At 40.0% G+C, this 7,524-nt stretch overlaps 1 pseudogene; it reads right to left on the minus strand.

Annotated features, from left to right (window-relative positions):
- Positions 1-1,414: 1,414 nt before the first annotated feature.
- On the minus strand, positions 1,415-1,917 carry LOC118829554 (annotated as a pseudogene).
- Positions 1,918-7,524: the final 5,607 nt, after the last annotated feature.

Raw genomic sequence — 7,524 nt, forward strand, 5'->3', positions numbered from 1 at the left:
AGCAGCACAAATTCCTATTCAGAGTTATTATAGCATGTAACTATATTAATAATATATTGTAATAGTATATACTTTTATATATTATATCATGTTGTAATAATATAATTACAATAACATCTACCTCCCAGGACCGTTGTGAGGATAAAGTGAGATAATATTTGTAAAGCACTTTACAAACCTTAGAGAGCCATATAAATGTTAGCTATTATAGTTCTGCTTATGCAATTGATTCTTTGAACCTCAAGGTAGGACTTTACTTTTGTCCCCGTTCAATTTCATCTTGGCCCACAGTTTCAGCCTGCTCTTACCATTCTGAATTTTAATTCTGAGCCATAGTTTCCTCAACTATGAAATAAGGGAGTTAGACCCTCATGGAATCACAGAATGTCAGAACTAGAGAGGACCCTCACGGCTACGTAGTTTAATCCATACCCCAAAAGGAATCCTGACTTCAACACACTTGACAACTACCATTCGGCTTCTGCTTATAGACTTGTAAGGAGTGGAAACCCATTACTTTTCGAGGCAGCCAATTCCACCAATGCACATTTCTAACTGTTAGGATATCAAGGTTACATTTGCCTCTTTGCGACTTTCACCAGTTACTCCTAATTCTGCCCTATGAGGCCAGGCACAGGAGTCTAATCCCTCTACTTGAAGACAGCTCTCATGTCCCTCCCAAGTCTAGATATCTCCAGTGTCTTTAACCAAGCATTATAAGGCATAGATTCGAGACCATTCAGGCTTTCTTCCTCTGGTCATTTTCCATCTTTCATCAACTTTAGTGCCCCAGTCTGAACACAATATTCCAGAAGTGGCTTGACACACTTCTGGCAGAGTATATTGAGACTATTAGATTGCCCACAATGAGTTCCTGGAATGGCTGGGATTAGAACTGATTTCTCCAAGTGAATGAAAAATTAGCTGTGGGTCCTCCTAGAATTCACCATAGGATCATAGGGTCATAGATTTAGAAATGGAAGGCCCCTTAGCTTCCTTATAATTGGAAGCCATGCTTCTCTCTCTCTCAGCAATATCTCCTGATTCTTTTTCATTTTTCCCCAGATGAATCAGAAGTGACAAGTACAGGAGAGAACAGTTCTGGTCAATTGCAGTAATGTGTGTATGTACAAATGTTTTGACATTTATGTGCTGAGAAGAAGGAAAGAAGTGCCTTATTAAAATTCACTCTCATCTCTGGTGTATGGGAGACACTGGGCTAAATTTGCAGGACAAGACTGAAACTACATAACTAAGTCCAATGATGACTCTAATGGAGAACAAATAAATCAGAGTGTGGAGGTCTTTTTCTCCTGATATCTACAGGTCTCCTAGGGACTAGTCAGTGGAGTAATCTCCAAGGAACAGATAAAGCCACTTGTTGGGACTGGAAACATCTGCCTAGACTCTGATTTTATTCAGATGGGTAAGCCTTGATAATCTTTACATCATCAACAGAATAGTCTTTGGCATCTGAATTTACCTTATTCACTTGATTCAACATGCCTGTGCCCTGGCACACATGGCCAAAAATGGTGTGCTTCCCATCAAGCCATTGGGTGGGGGCCAAAGTCACAAAGAATTGATTGCTGCTGTTGTCTGACCATGCATTAACCACTGCAAGCATTCCATCCCTTGTGAATTTCAACTCTGGATAAGTTCATCTGCAAAGTGCTTGCCATAGATAGATGTATCACCTCTCTCTGTACCTTTTAGAATACTACCCTGAACTATGATGTCTTTGATGATCCTGTGAAACTTGACATCATTATAGAAATCACATTGAATCAACTCTACAAAGTCCTTCCAGGTCTTGGGGACATGCTTCCAATATGGCTCCAGCACCGCTGTGGCCATGCTGGTTTCCAGGAAGATTTAGGCTGGCTGCCAAAAATCGGAGGGTACCACTGCCATGCTGGAGCCTGCAAGCTTCCTCAGTCAGCCTTTTTATGCTTCTCTTAAAACAGCTGAAGTTCACATTAGCTCTTTTTGGCTACCATATGACACTATCGAGTCGTAGTGAGAGTCCAGTCCACTACAACCCCCAGATATTTTTCGGACAAGCATCTTTAGGACTGTATTTCCCCATCTCGTATTTGCGAAGTTGGTCCCAAGTGTAAGAAATCCATGTTATTCAATTCATCCCAAAGTTCATGACTGCCAAGGTCACCTTAAATCGTCTCTCTGCCATCCCTTGTGTCAGCTGCATCTATTAGCTCTGTGTCACCTGCAAGCTTCATAATTTTACTGCATGGTTTCTAAGCTTCCTTCCTGTTTGAAACCCTACAATCTGTCTGGATTAGCTATCCCTCATAGCTTTTCATCATTAAAATATTCTATAAATATGACTTTAATAATTCTTTCACATTATTGTTGAAACTTATTTAATTTAAAAACATGTTTTATTATTACAAAATTAAAAATATATGATTCAGACACAGAGGATTGACGAATCACAATTTAAACTGGTTACAGTCCGGCCTCAAATATAGAAAAGAATCTTCCATTTTTCCTTTGTGATTAAAACTACACACTGAACAATGTCTATTCACTATTTCTCTCTATTTCCTTTCCCGGTTCAGACTTGGCAACAAAACAATGAATGGACAAGGCATCTAGGTACCCTATTTATTTCTTCCATTCTTAGAGGTTATTTGTAAAGAAGAAAGAGCCTAGAGCTAGTATTTACTGCTTCAGGTCAATATGCCCATGAGTTTTAAATTCACACCAGCAGTTTCTCTAGAGGAAAGTATAGAAACCTATTTTACTGGGAGAGAGAGGTTTTAGTTGGCTACAGATTGCTAGCAAGATGATTCTCCCTCCATCACAATGCACTCCTAGTTTATTATTGGAACAGCTATGTAAATCTTGTTCCCTTCCAAAACCATAAAAAATGATAGAGCTGATTATTTTTATGCCATTTCTCCCCAGAGTGATCCTTTTTGGTTTGCATGGGGGATGATGAATTAACCTTCAACCACTTTCCATATGTTTAAGGATTTTTCCCTGTAATTACTTCATCGTCCACAAGATGGCAATCTCTGTCCACATTCTTGCTAGAGAATTTCACTCCCTGGAAACTATCCTGGCAGTTTAAAGAGGATGATTTGAGCTAATATAGCAATAGAATTTACGATTTTCATTCCCAGCACATAATCGTATAATAAAAGTGCTAAATGGTCACAGTCACTGCCATTTCTGTTTAATTTAAAATGTACAGACACTCTCCTGCTATTAACAGTACAGTATTTTCTTGTTATAACAGTTCTTGCTGGTGCCTCAGTCACTCCCCAGCAGCTAATAAGGTACACTTGGGTGGGAGCATAGAATGAGCTCAACGGCAGTCTTGAGGCCCGAATCAAAGAAAAAACCTTGCCCGACAATGCGCTGAAGATACTGGCAGAGCCTTCCTAAACACCAGAGAGAACAAGACTCAATATGATGTCTGATCTGCTGCTACCAAAGGTGGCTTATCCCACCTCCTAGTTAGGGGATTTTTCAGATCCTCAGAACAGATATGAACGACAATAGAGATTTTTCATAACTCTAGGGTACATAGAAAAGCTCTGAAATACATTTTTCTACGATTAGGAAATTCCAGGTGATTGCCCTGAGGAATTACTCAAAGATTAGTGAAGCTGGAGAAAGGGAAAATGCACAGGACTTGGAGGCAGAGGAGACTGGTTCAAATCTGCCTCTCAGGGACTCAGTTTCCTTATCCGTAAAATGAAGATTTAGTCTATTTAATTTATAAGTCCTAAGTCTTATTATCTAAGTAGGCTCTGTAGTCACTGGGAGCCCAGCAAAAGAAGGAATCCACTAGGGGTACATAGCACATAATATACAGTTCAGATGTTTTGGAGTAAGTGCCTGCGGTTTCTTTGGTGTGGGGAAGTCACTGGCGCCTAGAGAGCACACATGCATGGGTTTGGGTTTGTGAGACACAGGAGGACTGATCAGGAGTCACAAGACGTTCCATGGGATGGCCTCCGTGACACGCATGGGAATGCCCTCCCTGAATGGAACTCATCTATAATTTCTGGTTGCCTGGGGCACTTGCCTATGGTTACACAGCTAGCATGTATTCCAAGGCCTGCCTTCTATCCTCTACATAGGATAGAATAGGATCAGATCAATCAGTATTTATTGAGCATCTACTATGTGCCAGGCTCTGCGTCAGTGCTGGGAGTAAAAGATCAAAGAATGAAACAAGACCTACTCTCAGGAAGCTTCATCTATAAAATGTGGTTGATAATAACTATAATCTGAAGGGCTTTGCCTGGAGTCAGGTGAGGATTATAATCTGAAGGGCTTTGCCTGGAGTCAGGTGAGGACCTGAATTCATATCCAGACTCGATACTTACTAGCTTTGTGACCCTGGGTCACTGGGAGCCCAGAAAAAGAAGGAATCCACTAAGGTGCATGGCACAAGCCCTCTGCCTGGCTCAGTTTCCTCATCTATAAAATGGGGTAATAACACCTACCTCACAGGGCTGTTGTGGGGATCAAAAGAGATTATTATAAAGCACTTAGAGCAGTGTCTGGCACATAGTAGGCGCTATACATATGCTGGTTTCCTTCCTTTTTTCCCCAATGGTTGCCATAAACCTCGAGTTAGGCACTGTGTTAATATTAGAGCCCTCTATAAATGTCAGTTATTCTTAAAACATTGGTTTGAGGCTGTAAAGGCAGAGTCTGGGGGAGGCTTCGTCTCTACAGTAAGAAGCAGAGGAGGCATCATCTACTCTATAATGGAAACACGTTCCCTCCCTGACTCATTTCCACTTTCCCCGGCAGATAACAGGGACTTCTCATTTAGGGACTTTCAGAATCAGACCCCAAAGCCTAACTCCAACACGTTTGTCAAACAAATGAAGGTTTTTCCCTTACGGTTTATGAGGGCATTTTTATAAAACCAGAAACGCTGTAAAACTCCTCATTTCCAGTTCAAGAGGCAGTGGCAGAGCCACTGCTTCCCCTTTCTCCCCAACATGCTCCATCCCATGATGCTCGCATGCAGAGCAGGAGAAGCCTGCTTTCCCAGGAACATGTCAATCTCTCCTCTCCGGTCTTTCTTTTTCTCATCCCTCCTGGTAGGTGCCTCTAAAGCCAGGAGAAGAGAATCAGCCCTTCCTTGTGATTCCACTCCATGTAAATGATGAAAGATTTACAGTACTGTTGAGAAAAGCAATTAGAAAAAAGGAGCTCAGAACTCGTGATCTTTGTGACTGTGTATGGGGAAGGACAAAGTTATTAGTGAGACAAAGATTTTACTCTGATACATTTAGCAGTACCTACTTTAAGGAATTATTTTACACCCGGAGGACAATTGCTCTGGCTCGAGTACACTGAATATACTCCATTGGACCATACCTGGAGCTAGGTCCATGCTGGTGCTATGTATGTATTTGGAGCTGTACCCCTACATATTTGCCCTGGTGCTTCCCGTTGGGTCCCTTGAAAAAAGTGTACCATATAGTTACTATAGTGCTTCTTGGAGATGACCACCAATAGGAAAAGGAGCCCAACCTCTGGCTTTGCCTGACAGAAGACATTTAGCTTAAGGGAGCTATTCAGATGATACAATGCCAGGGTGAACATGAAAATGCCTTATGTTTTGTATTTTAAGTGTCAAACTCCAGGGAGAATAGAATATACATTATATGTTACTGCTCATGTTTAATCATTGTCAATATGTGCTTGTTAGGGTTGGTTTTTTTTTTTGTATTTTAGGCATTTCTTTTGTGTGGAAGAAATAAATAGCTGTCCTCTACCTGATCCACACTGTACACTGAGTGCCTTTGCACTAGATTTTTGGAAGACTCCAGACAAAAGCTGAATCTAAGCATTAAGTGATTCTCTCTAGGCCTCCAGGGAGGGGGTAAAAAGAACTGGAGAGTTTGAGAAACAAACTACTGATCTCTCTTTAAGAGTCAGACTTACCTTAGTTTGAATCCAGCCTACACAAGAGGTTCTTGGTCCAGAGCTAGGGACTCCTTTACTAATATAATAGATAATTCATATAATGCTTTGTGGATGGAAAAGCACTTTACATATATTATCTCATTTGCTCTCCACAAGAACCCTGTGAAACAGGTTCTATTATGATCCCTTCTTTTAGAAATAAGGAAACATAAACTGAGAGAGGTAGAGAGACATTCCTAGGAACATAGTATCTAAGGTAGGATTTGAATTCTTAACTCCTTAATTGACCATGACACCTAGCTACTTCTGTAGGGAGAAAGCATGCCCTACCCTACTCTCCACCCACCTTGGGCTCACCACAGATTTTGTGTTATATGTAATATAACATAATATAATAAAACACAATAGAATGTAATATAATGTAATTTAGTACAGCTAAGTGGCACAGTAGATTGAGTACCAGGCCTGGAATCAGTACAATTCATCTTCCTGAGTTCAAATCTGGCCTCAGACTTTACTAGCTGTGTGACCCTGGTGAAGTCACTTAACCCTATTTGCCTCAGTATCCTTATCTATAAAATAAGTCAGAGAAGGAAATGACAAACCACTCCAGTATCTCTGCCAAGAAAACCCCAAATGGGGTTATGAAGAATAGGACATGTGTGAAATGAATGAACAACAAAAAATGTAATATAACATAATGTGCTATAACAGAGCATAATACTGTAACAATATAATATATGAAAATAAATTATATTATAAATATGTACTAATCCTTGTGACAATAATCATAGTTTACATTTTTATCACAAAGCACATTACATACATCATCTCATTTCAGCTCCATCACTACTCTGTAAATAGGACATTATTAAGTGTTGACCTCATTTTATAGATGGGAAAGTAGAGGCTGGGAAGGACTGTGGGACTTGCCCAAGGTCACAGGACTAATAAATGACAGGGATAGGATTTAAAACTTGGGTCTTTTGACTCCAAATGTAATGAGCGCTCTTTCCACTAAATGGCCAGTCCTACTAATGCATTGTCCTACAATTTTCATCCTATCCCCTTCACTCCTCACTAATTTGTCTTGATGTCTATTCTTACCAAATGCAGAGAATGTGTTAATGCACGGATTTCTTTTTTTGTTTTCACTAAATACAGAATAGCAAGTGTTTAAATTTTTTCAAAGAGAAATGCTTCACAATGCTGATGGAAACCACTCAGATCTGTTATGTGAAAATTTTTCAAAGAGGCAGAGGAACTAGAGACTAAATTGCCAACATTTGATAGATTATGGAGAGACAAAGGGAGTTCCAGAAAAAATATCTACTTCCACTTCATTGACTGCGCTAAAGCCTCTGACTGTGTTGTATCACAACAGAAGGTGGTAAGTCCTTGAAGAAATGAGAGTACCAGATCATCTTCCTTATTTCCTAAAGAACCTGTATGCAGGCCAAGAAGCAGCAGTTGGAATCAAATATGGAACAATTTATTGGTTTAAGACTGGAATGGGCATATAACAAAGCTGTATTGTATATTGTCATCTTATTTGTTTAACTTAAATTCAGGGTACATCATGTGAAATGCCGGGTTGGA

Source organism: Trichosurus vulpecula, chromosome 8 (genome assembly GCF_011100635.1).
Source record: "Trichosurus vulpecula isolate mTriVul1 chromosome 8, mTriVul1.pri, whole genome shotgun sequence".
Lineage (NCBI taxonomy): Eukaryota > Metazoa > Chordata > Mammalia > Diprotodontia > Phalangeridae > Trichosurus > Trichosurus vulpecula.